At 44.8% G+C, this 12,593-nt stretch overlaps 1 non-coding gene across 1 annotated transcript; it reads right to left on the minus strand.

Moving 5' to 3' along the window:
- Positions 1 to 978: 978 nt before the first annotated feature.
- On the minus strand, positions 979 to 1,051 carry trnav-cac (transfer RNA valine (anticodon CAC)). The gene has a single exon. It is a non-coding gene; the product is annotated as a tRNA-Val (tRNA).
- Between the last annotated feature and the right edge of the window lie 11,542 nt (positions 1,052 to 12,593).

Raw genomic sequence — 12,593 nt, forward strand, 5'->3', positions numbered from 1 at the left:
TTTTCAGAATCAACGCAGTAAGATTTGAAATAAAGTGAAGGAATTTTATGGTGAAAGGATTTTGAAATTAAATGTGACTTGTACTTCCGTCTTTAATTAAACTTTGTGGCGTCTGTCTGCCGTTCATGTCTCTGTTGAATAAGGAAGGAGGGGTTTGACATTGACCAGACTGCACTGCTCCTGATATTTGTGAGCTCATCGGTTATAATGAGATGTTTTTACCCATTGGTCAGTGCCAACTTTAGCTCAGCTGTTACTTCGTGATACCAACTTTGTGAAAAGTTTGAATTGGTCTTAATGCAGTCACTGCCTGGTGTTTTTGTTGTCATTGCAATCCCCTTCTTTCACACTGAAACAAATCGTAACCGTGTTTTTAAATTAGCAGTGTGAGATTTTTAGAGAGCATCTTTAAATGCTTCCCAAAACCATTCCGATCCCTTCAGCTTCCCAAGTTCGATTCCCAGTTAGGGAAGTAATTTTGCTCTCACCGTTTTTAATTAAAGTGAAGTAATTTAACTAAATTACATAGATGACCTAAAGCACTTCAGAGTGGTGTCAAAACAAATGAGTTAGTAATCAGAAATAAGGAATGTCAGAAGTTGGACTTGAGTTTCTGGATGGAGTATAAATAACCCTCTGTGCAATGGAACTGGGAAGGGTGAATAATGAATGAGTTGTTTCCGGGTTTGAAATGCGGCTTAGATCTGCTGGTATTAACCGACAGCATTGTTGAGCAGAATCAAAGAAATGCTAACATGATCACTGAGGGTCAGTCGAAAATTCAACAACTTCATTTTAATAATTTGTGAAACTTTAATCATTGAGGAAGTTTTATTCCCTTTCTGATTTTACACAGTCTGTATTTTAGGAGACTGGTTTTAAATGTTCTTCATGGAATCAGAGAAGTTTACAGCACAGAAGGAGGCCATTGTTGTATGAGCAATGAACATTTAAAACCAGTTTTTGTTTCAAAAATAATGTTTCCGCCCGGGCTTGAACCGGGGAATTTTCGCGTGTGAGGCAAACGTGATAACCGCTACACTACGGAAACTGCTGCCTAGTGGAGCGCCCAGAGAGAAGTGTTCAGTGACAAGCTGAAATGCTGAATCCCTTTTTCTGAAAAAATTCCTTTCACAAACATTTCTCTGACCGAAACGGCACAAAACAAAAATGTTCCTTTCAAATGTGCCAATTATTTTCGTTAAACTTTTATTTTGCTTTCATGGGATAACATGATTAATGATTCGATAATTTTCTTTTGCACAATGAAAGAAATACTAACTGAGGGAAAGTCACCATGTCAATAATTTGTTCTGTGCTCTGCATGTTTGTAATGTCGCCAAGTTTGCTGATGATACAAAGATAGGTGGGAAAGCAAGTTGTGAGGAGGATGCAAACAATCTGCAAAGCGATATTGATAGGCTCAGTGGTTGGGCAGAAATTTGTCAGATGGAGTATAATGTGGGAAATATGAGGTTATCCACTGTGGTAGCAATAATAAAAAAGCAAATGATTATTTAAATGGGGAGAGATTACAAAATGCTGCGGTGCAGAGGGACCTGGGGGTCCTTGTACATGAAACACAAAAGATTAGTATGCAGAAACATCCTCTCTGTATCCACCTTGTCAAGCCCCCTCATAATCTTACACGTTTCCATAAGATCACCTCTCAATCTTCTGAATTCCAATGAGTAGAGGCACAACCTACTCAACCTTTTCTCATAACTTAGCCCCCTCATCTCCGGAATCAACCTAGTGAACCTTCTCTGAACTGCCTCCAAAGCATCTATATCCTTTCTTAAATATGGAAACCAAAACTGCACGCAGTGTTCCAGGTCTGGCCTCACCAATACCCTGTATAACTGCAGCAAGACTTCTTTGTTTTATACTCCATCCCTTTTGCATTAAAGGCCAAGATTCCATTGGCCTTCCTGATCACTTGCTGTACCTGCATACTAACCTTTTGTGTTTCATGCACAAGTATGCGCAGCTCCTGCTGTACTGCAGCTCTGTGCAATTTTTCTCCATTTAAATAACAACTTGTTCTTTAATTTTTTTTGCCAAAATGCATAACCTTGCACTTTCCAACATTATACTCCATCTGCCAAATTTTTCACCACTCACTTAGCCTGGCTATGTCTTTTTGCAGATTTTTTGTATCCTCCTCACACATTGCTTTTCCTCCCATCTTTGTATCATCACCAAACTTGGCTATGTTACACTCAGTCCCTTCATCCAAGTCGTTAATATAGATTGTAAACAGTTGGGGTCCCAGCACTGATCCCTGCAGCACCCCACTAGTTACTGATTGCCATACAGAGAATGAACCATTTATTCCGACTCTCTGTTTTCTGTTCGTAAGCCAATCCTCTACCCATGCTAATATATTACCCCCAACCCCGGGAACTTTTATCTTGTGCAGTAATCTTTTATGTGGCACCTTGTCAAAATGCCTTCTGGAGGTCCCAATACACCACATCCACTGGTTCCCCTTTATCCACCCTGTTAATTACATCCTCTAAGAATTTCAGCAAATTTGTCAACCATGACTTCCCTTTCATAAATCCATGCAGACTCTGCCTGACTGAATTATTTTTTTCCAAAAGTCGGAGGAGTAGTGACCGGAGGAGGTGTGAGCAGCGGCCTATAAAGGCCCAGCGGGAGTCCGGGGATCGGCGGCAGTCGGAGGAGCAGCGGCTGGAGCAGCAGCGAGCAGCGAGCTACAGCTGGTGCAGGGTCAAAAGTAAGAAAGAGGTCAAAAGTAATCAAAGGGTGACATCACAGCCAAGAGGGTAAGTGATTGGCTGGTTGAGTGGTCAGCAGTTTTCTGTTTCTTTGATTTCTTCTTGTTCTTCGCAGCAAGGAAACTTTGAAATAGTTGCCAAATTAAGTAAATTTAATGGTTAAGTCATAGCAGGAGAGTTCGGACACATGTCATGCTCCTCCTGTGCTATGTGGGAAGTCAGGGACGCTTCCAGTGTCCCTGATGACTACATGTGCAGCAAGTGTATCCATCTGCAGCTCCTGACAGGCCACATTGGGGCACTGGAGCTGCACACGGATTCACTCTGGAGCATCCGCAATGCTGAGGATGTCGTGAATAGCACGATGAGTGAGTTGATCAAACCGTAGGGAAAGGTTATTCAGGCAGAGAGGGAATGGGTAAACATCAGGAAGAGCAGTGGAAGGAGACAGTGCAGGAGTCCCCTGCGGTCATCCCCCTGCAAAACAGACACATCACCTTGGGTACTGTTGGAGGAGATGACTCATCAGGGGAGGGCAGCAGCAGCCAAGTCCATGGCACCAGGGGTGGATCTGCTGCACTGGAGGGCAGGAAAAAGAGTGAGTGAGCTATAGTGATAGGGGATTCTATTGTAAGGGGAATAGATAGATGTTTCTGCGGCTGCAATCGAGACTCCAGAATGGTATGTTGCCTCCCTGGTGCAAAGGTCAAGAATATCTCGGAACGGCTGTAGCGCATTCTGGAGGAGGACGGTGAATAGCCAGCTGTCGTGGTGTATATGGTACCAACGATATAGGGAAAAATGGGATGAGGTCCTATAGCTGAGTATAGGGAGCTAGGAATTAAATTAAAAGGTAGTAATCTCAGAATTGCTACCAGTGCCACGAGCTAGTCAGAATAGGAAATGCAGGATAGCTCAGATGAATATATGGTTTGATGAGTAGTGCAGGAGGGTGGGATTCAAATTCCTGGGACATTGGAACCGGTTCTGGGGGAGGTGGGACCAGTACAAATCGGGCGGTCTGCACCTGGTCAGGACCGGAACCAATGTCTAGGGGAATGTTTGCTCGTGCTGTTGGGGAGGGGTTAAAATAATATGGCAGGGGAATGGGAACCTATGCAGGGAGATAGAAAGAAGTAAAATGGGGGCAGAAGCAAAAGATAGAAAGAAGAAAAGTAAAAGTGGAGGGCAGAGAAACACAAGGCAAAAATTAAAAAGGGCGACATTACAGCAAAATTCTAAAGGGACAAAGTGTAGTAAAAAGACAAGCCTGAAGTCTCTGTGCCTCAATGCGAGGATTATTCGTAATAAGGTGGATGAATTCACTCAGAGGCAGCAATTCACGAATATGTTATAACTGTGATTCCAGAGACATGGCTCCAGGGTGACCAAGGCTGGGAACTCAACATCCTGAGGTATTCAACATTCAAGAAGGATAGACAGAAAGGAAAATGAGGTCGGGGAACGATGCTGGTTAAAGAGGAAATTAACGCAATATTAAGGAAGGATATTAGCTTGGATGGTGTGGATTCTGTATGGATAGAGCTGCAGAATACCAAAGGGCAGAAAACACGAGTGGGAGTTGTGCACAGACCACCAAACAGTCGTAGTGAGTTTGGGGACAGTTCAAACAAGAAATTATGGCTGCGTGCAATAAAGATACAGCAGTTATCATGGGCGACTTTAATCTACAGAAAGATTGGGGTAACCAAACTGGTAAAAATACGGTGGAGGAGGATTTCCTGGAGTGTATTAGGGATGGTTTTCGAGACCAATATGTCAAGGAACCAACTTGAGGGCTGGCTATCCTAGACTCGGTGGTGTGTAATGAAAAAGGACTAATTAGCAATCTTGTTGTGCGAGGCCCCTTGGAGAAGAGTGACCATAATATGGTAGAATTCTTTATTAAGATGGAGATTGAAACATTTAATTCAGAGACTAGGGACCTGAACTTAAGGAATGGTAACTTCGATTGCATGAGATGTGAATTGGCAGGAATAGACTGGCAAATGAGACTTAAAAGGTTGACGCTGGATAGGCAATGGCAAACATTTAAAGATCACATGCATGAACTTCAACAATTGTACATTCCTGTCTGGAGAAAAAATAAAACAGGGAAGGTGGCTCAACCGTGGCTAATAAGGGAAATTAAGGATAGTGTTAAATGCAAGGAAAAGGCCTATACATTTGCCAGAAAAAGCAGCAAACCTGAGGACTGGAAGAAATATAGAATTCAGTAGAGGAGGACAAAGGGTTTAATAAGGAGTGGGAAAATAGAGTATGAGAGGAAGCTTGCTGGGAACATAAAAACTGACTGCGACAACTTCTATAGATATGTGAAGAGAAAAAGCTTAGTGAAGACAAACGTCGGTCACTTGCAGTCAGAATCAGGTGAATTTATAATGGAGAACAAATAAATGGCGGACCAGTTAAACAGATACTTTGGTTCTGTCTTCACGAAGGAAGACACAAATAACCTTCCTAATGTACTCAGGGACCGAGGGTCCAGCGAGAAGGAGGAACTGAAGGAAATTTTTATTAGTCAGGAAATTGTGTTCGGGAAATTGTTGGGATTGAAGGTTGATAAATCCCAGGGCCAGATAGTCTGCATCCCAGAGTAGTTAAGGAAGTAACCCTTGAAATAGTGGATGCATTGGTGATCATTTTCCAACAGTCTATCGACTTTGGATCAGTTCCTATGGACTGGAGGGTAGCTAATATAACACCACTTTTTTAACAAGAAGGAAGAGAGAAAATGGGTAATTATCGACCGGTTAGCCTGACATCAGTAGTGGGGAAAATGCTGGAATCAATTATTATGGATGAAATAGCATAGCATTTGGAAAGCAGTGACAAGATCGGTCCAAGTGAGCATGGATTTAGTGAAGGGAAATCATGCTTGACAAATCTTCGAGAATTTTTTGAGGATGGAACTCGGAGAGTGGACAAGGGAAAACCAGTGGATGTAATGTATTTGGACTTTCAAAAGGCTTTTGACAAGGTCCCACAAAAGAGATTAGTGTGCAAAATTAAAGCACATGGTATTGGGGGTCATGTATTGACATGGATAGAGAACTGGTTGGCAGACAGGTAGAAACATAGAAACATAAAAACATAGAAAATAGGTGCAGGAGTAGGCCATTCGGCCCTTCTAGCCTGCACCGCCATTCAATGAGTTCATGGCTGAACATTCAACTTCAGTACCCCATTCTTGCTTTCTCGCCATACCCCTTGATCCCCCTAGTAGTAAGGACCTCATCTATCTCCTTTTTGAATATATTTAGTGAATTGGCCTCAACAACTTTCTGTAGTAGAGAATTCCACAGGTTCACCACTCTCTGGTTGAAGAAGTTCCTCCGCATCTCGGTCCCAAATGGCCTACCCCCCTTCCCTAGACTGTGACCTCTGGTTCTGGACTTCCCCAACACTGGGAACATTCTTCCTGCATCCAACCTGTCTAACCCCGTCAGAATTTTAAATGTTTCTATGAGGTCCCCTCTCATTCCTCTGAACTCCAGTGAATACAAGCCCAGTTGATCCAGTCTTTCTTGATAGGTCAGTCCCACCATCCCTGGAATCAGTCTGGTGAACCTTCGCTGCACTCCCTCAATAGCAAGAATGTCCTTCCTCAGGTTAGGAGACCAAAACTGTACACAATACTCCAGGTGTGGCCTCACCAATGCCCCGCACAACTGTAGCAACACCTCCCTGCCCCTGTTCTCAAATCCCCTTGCTGTGAAGGCCAACATGCCATTTGCAGAGAGTAGGGATAAATGGGTCCTTCTCAGAATGACAGGAAGTGACTAGTGGGGTGCTGCAGGGCTCAGTGCTGGGACCTCAGCTATTTACAATATGCATCAATGATTTCGATTAAGAAATTGAGTGTTATATCTCCAAGTTTGCAGGTGACCCTAAGCTGCGTGACGGTGTGAGCTGTGAGGAGGATGCTAAGAGGCTGAAGAGTGACTTGGAAAGGTTAGGTGAGTGGGCAAATACATGGCAGATGCACTATAATGTGGATAAATGTGATGTTATCCACTTTGGTGGCAAAAACTTGAAGCCAGATTATTATCTGAATGGCGGCAGATTAGGAAAAGGGGAGGTGCAACGAGACCTGGGTGTCATGGTACATCAGTCATTGAAAGTTGGCACGCAGCGACAGCAGGCGGTGAAGAAGGCAAATGGCATGTTGGCCTTCATAGCTGGGGGATTTGAGTATTGGAGCAGGAAGGTCTTACTGCAGTTGTACAGGGCCTTGGTGAGGCCTCACCTAGAATATTGTGTTCAGTTTTGGTCTCCAAATCTGAGGAAGGATGTTCTTGCTACTGAGAGAGTGCAGAGAAGGTTCACGAGACTGATTCCCTGGATGGCAGGACTGACATATGAGGAGAGACTGGATTGACTGTGCCTGTATTCACCGGAGTTTAGAAGAATGAGAGGGGATCTCAAAGAAACATATAAAATTCTGACGGGACTGGACAGGTTAGAGGCAGGAAGAATGTGCCCGATGTTGGGGAAGTCCAGAACCAGTGTTCAGCGTCTAAGGGATAAGGGGTAAGCCATTTAGGACCGAGATGAGGAGAAACTTCTTCACTCAGAGAGTTTTAAACCTGTGGAATTCTCTGCCGCAGGGAGTTGTTGATGCCAATTCATTTGATATATTCCAGAGGGAATTAGCTGTGGCCTTTATGGCGAAAAGGCTCAAGGGGTATGAAGAGAAAGTCGGAAAGGGGTACTGAGGTGAATGATCAGCCATTATCTTATTGGAATGTAGAAACATAGAAAATAGGTGCAGGAGTAGGCCATTCGGCCCTTCGAGCCTGCACCACCATTCAATTAGTTTATGGTTGAACATGCAACTTCAGTACCCCATTCCTGCTTTCTCGCCATACCCCTTGATCCCCCGAGTCGTAAGGGCTACGTCTAACTCCTTTTTGAATATATTTAGTTAATTGGCTTCAACACCTTCCTGTGGTAGAGAATTCCACAGGTTCACCACTCTCTGGGTGAAGAAGTTTCTCCTCATCACGGTCCTAAATGGCTTACCCCTTATCCTTCAACTGTGACCCCTGGTTCTGGACTTCCCCAACATTGGGAACATTCTCCTGCATCGAACCTGTCTAAACACGCCAGAATTTTAAACGTTTCTATGAGATACCCTCTCATTTGTCTGAACTCCAGTGAATCCAGTCTTTCTTGATATGTCAGTCCCGCCATCCCAGGAATCAGTCTGGTGAACCTTCGCTGCACTCCCTCAATAGCAAGAACGTCCTTCCTCAAGTTAGGAGACCAAAACTGTACACAATACTCCAGGTGTGGCCTCACCAAGGCCCTCTGCAACTGTAGTAACACCTCCCTGCCCCTATACTCAAATTCCCTCGCTATAATGGCCAACATGCCATTTGCTTTCTTAACCGCCTGCTCTACCTGCATGCCAACCTTCAATGACTGATGTACCATGACACCCAGGTCTCGTTGCACCTTCCCTTTTCCTAATCTGTTACCATTCAGATAATAGTCTGTCTCTCTGTTTTTCAACCGAAGTGGATAACCTCACCTTTATCCACATGATACTTCATCTGCCATGCATTTGCCCACTCACCTCACCTATCCAAGTCGCTCTGCAACCTCATAGCATCCTCTTCGCAGCTCACACTGCCACCCAACTTAGTGTCATCTGCAAATTTGGAGACACTACATTTAGTCCCCTCGTCTAAATCATTAATGTACAAAGTGAACAGCTAGGGCCCTTGCGGTACCCCACTAGTCACTGCCTGCCATTCTGAAAAGTACCCATTTACTCCTACTCTTTGCTTCCTGTCTGCCAACCAGTTTTCAATCCACGTCAGCACACTACCCCCAATCCCGTGTGCTTTAACTTTGCACACTGATCTCTTATGTGGGACCTTGTCGAAAGCCTTCTGAAAGTCCAAATACACCACATCAACTGGTTCTCCCTTGTCCATTCTACTGGAAACATCCTCAACAAATTCCAGAAGATTTGTCAAGCATGATTTGCCTTCCAATAATCCATGCTGACTTGGACCTATCATGTCATCTCTTTCCAAATGTGCTGCTATGACATCCTTAAAAATTGATTCCATCAATTTCACCACTACTGATGTCAGGCTGACCGGTCTATAATTCCTTGTTTTCTCTCTCCCTCCTTTTTTAAAAAGTGGGGTTACATTGGCTATCCTCCACTCCATAGGAACTGATCCAGAATCTATGGAGTGTTGGAAAATGACTGTCAATGCATCAGCTATTTCCAAGGCCACCTCCTTAAGTACTCTGGGATGCAGACCATCAGGCCTGGGGATATATCGGCCTTCAATCCCATCAGTTTCCACAACACAATTTCCCGACTAATAAGGATTTCCCTCAGTTCCTCCTTCTTACTAGAACCGGAAGATTGTTTGTGTCCTCCTTAGTGAATACCGAACCAAAGTACTTGTTCAATTGGTCTGCCATTTCTTTGTTCCCAGTTATGACTTCCCCTGATTCTGACTGCAGGGGACCTACATTTGTCTTTACTAACCTTTTTTTCTTTACATATCTATAGAAGCTTTTGCAGTCCATTTTAATGTTCCCTGCAAGCTTCCTCTCGTACTCTATTTTCCCTAATCAAACCCTTTGTCCTCCTTTGCTAAGTTCCAAATGTCTCCCAGTCCCCGGGTTCGCTGCTATTTCTGGCCAATTTGCATGCCACTTCCTTGGCTTTAATACTGTCCCTGATTTCCGTTGATAGCCACGGTAGAGCAACCTTCCCTTTTTTATTTTTACACCAGACAGGGATGTACAATTGTTGCAGTTCATCCATGCGGTCTGTAAATGTCTGCCATTGCCCATCCACTGTCAACTCCTTAAGTATCATTCGCCAATCTATCCTCGCCAATTCACGACTCATACCTTCAAAGTTAGCCTTCTTTAAGTTCTGGACCACGGTCTCTGAATTAACTGTTTCATTCTCCGTGGTGTTGCAGCTCGAAGGGCCGAATGGCCTTTGCCTGCACCTATTTATTTCTGCACGTAGAGGGTTGTGGGGGTCTGGAACTCACTGCCTGAAAGGGTGGTAGAGGCAGAAACACTCACCACATTTAACAAGTGCTTGGATGTGACCTGAAGTGCTGTAACCTGCAGAGTTATGGACCTCGAGCTGGAAAGTGGGATTAGGCTGGATAGCCTCTTGTTGGCCGGCGTGGACATGATGGGCCGAATTGGCCTCCTTCCGTGCTGTAAACTTCTGTGATTCTATGAACTCCTTCACAAAGAGTTGAGGTGCGTGTGGGGTGATTTTGGCACATCTTTACTCACGTGACAACATTTCAAAGGTAACTCAACAGTTGTAAAGCGCTTTGGGGCATTATGAGCTCCTGACAGACGCTGCAGAAATGCAAGTCCTTCTTTGCAAAAGTTCGATGCAAATTCAAAATTCACGGCAAAAAAAGGGCTCGCCCGGGATCTCTCGCAAATTTCAAGTAACAACCCCTAAGTGAGAATCATACAACTAGACCAACGAGCCAACTGCTTAGCAAATATGGAGATAAAGGCCTTACGAAGTACTATCTGTTAATAAACCTCCAGTCAAATCTTCTCAGATTATTAAAAGCATTGCCAAAGGAAAAGCATGAGTTTTACCCTCTATCTCAAGGGATATCTTGGTGACTGCAATCAAGAGTTGCCACAACAAAGTAGCACAAATAGAACTTTGATGGGAAGAATGTATTCGCACTACCGTTGTGGTGTCTTTAGACTGTAGAGGCTGCACGGAGATAAAGTGTTACCATTATTGAAGCATTGTTAGTGTGTGTTGTTATTCTTGATCGGAGGAGCACATGAGGCGGAATCAGTGACTTTGCCTTTTCGACATGTTTTCTGAAGTGCCGCACTGTCCCACTCCTGCAGTCAATGAGCTGTTGGGACGTTAATGTATCCATCATCATCATCATCATCATAGGCGGTCCCTCGAAACGAGGATGACTTGCTTCCACGCCGAAAATGGATGAGTTCACAGGTGTTTCAATGAAGGGCCCGAACTACAACCCGAAGGGTGGAAGATATCTGTGCGTGGATTTTTTTCAGTTGTGATGGCCGTTGCACCCCAGCCATCAAACGGGCTTGACAGAGCTTGGTCTTGGTCCAGTGGCAAGGGTTAAGCAGGTCGACTGGAGACCAGTTCTGCTGCACGGACCCAGTGCACACATATCGCAGTGTGGGCTGGCCCGTGCTAGCCCTGGGCCCCTGGCCCTGAACTCATGCTTCCCCTGGGCCCTGATCATATCCCTCCACAGTCTCTCGCCGCTCCTTCGCCCCGATCTCGCCGCTCCTGCTGTACCTGCCCACGCTCCAATCACTGATCTGGACCTTGATGACGTCACTCTTCGCTGCCGCCGCCCTCCTGCACCAGCTCGCGCTGCTCCCTGGAGTAGTCTCCCGGGACCTCCAAGCTGCTCCCAGGGCCGCTCGCCGTTCCATTTATGGCCCCGACCTGCCGCTGGTGTTCTCCCGTTAGTGTATCCAGGCTGTGGGTGGCCACTCCGAGCACAGCAGAGGGGTTTCTGCATTAGTTCTGGGTGGGGGCAGTATCTTTCCCCTTCTCTCTTCCTCTTGTCTTTATCCCTGTGCTTTTATTTCTCTATTTATTCCCTCTGTCTCAGTTTCTAGTGTTTAAAAGGGAACAAAAGATGAAATGGGTGTCACTGTGGAACAATTTCTCTCATTCAAAGTTAGACGCACTACCGTTGCACCATGAGGTCTAGGTAGCTAGCCATTGATATATTTATATAAATATATATAAATATATCTACATGTATCATAACTGTTCCCTGGTGGTCGAGGGGTTAAGATCCGGCGCACTAACCTGGTTTCAATTGTCGATCAATTCATCGCATAAAAATAATTGAGGTCTGTGAGACGATTAATTATTGCTGTAATCACCATGAATACCAATACTTTCTGCGATAGACCGAGCTCACAGACTATCTGGCTTCTGCTGCCCTTTGCCGGGCACGTGTTCCGGGTTTAATTTTGTAAACTGGGCGAGTCTGCTGATCGCAGGGAGACGGTAGGAGCCTCTGTGGCCCCACTGTGAGGATGTGGAAGTGAACACGGTGGCTCGGTGATCCGTGACATTTCTGTAAAGGGCAGTGGAGTAGAAGGATTGAGAACTTTCAGTGTGGGACAGAAGTTGTTTCAGGTGAGCCGACACATTCCTGATCAGCACAGAGAGAGCTCACTGGTCAGCTCCCCTCTGTTGTGCCAGCTGTGCCAGAGGTTTCTGTCGTGTCGTGGTTATCACGTGTGCTTATCACGTTTGCATTACATATGAAAGGTATGAGGTTCGATCCCGGGAAGGAGCATTATGTTTAAACTTGCTATAGAGGAACAATCAGAGGCGAGTTTCGTCTCCTGGCAAATGCTGCCTGACCTGCTGAGATTTCCAGCATTTGCTGTTTTTATTTGCTATTTATTCTCCTGGCAAAAGTGATCCCTTATTCCTTAAGTGCTCTTTATTTCACTTCAATAAATAGATAACTTTCAGTGAGAGATAACGGATTCACCGGGGACATTGCACGTGTGACGCCAATGTGATATCCGCTACACTGCAGCCCATCAAAAGGCGAGGAACCACTGAATATAAAGGATGAGCTCACAAATATCAGGGGCAGTGCAGTCTGGTCAACGTCAAACTCTCCTTTCTTATTCAGCAGTGGCATGACCGGGAGTCAGACGCCACAAAGTTTAATTAAAGACACAAATACGAGTAACACTTCCAAATCTTTTCACTGTAAAATTCTTAAACTTTATTTGAAATCCTACTGCGTTGAATCTGAAAATGAGCACCATGGG

The sequence above is a fragment of the Pristiophorus japonicus genome, unplaced genomic scaffold (genome assembly GCF_044704955.1).
Source record: "Pristiophorus japonicus isolate sPriJap1 unplaced genomic scaffold, sPriJap1.hap1 HAP1_SCAFFOLD_58, whole genome shotgun sequence".
NCBI classification, from domain to species: domain Eukaryota; kingdom Metazoa; phylum Chordata; class Chondrichthyes; family Pristiophoridae; genus Pristiophorus; species Pristiophorus japonicus.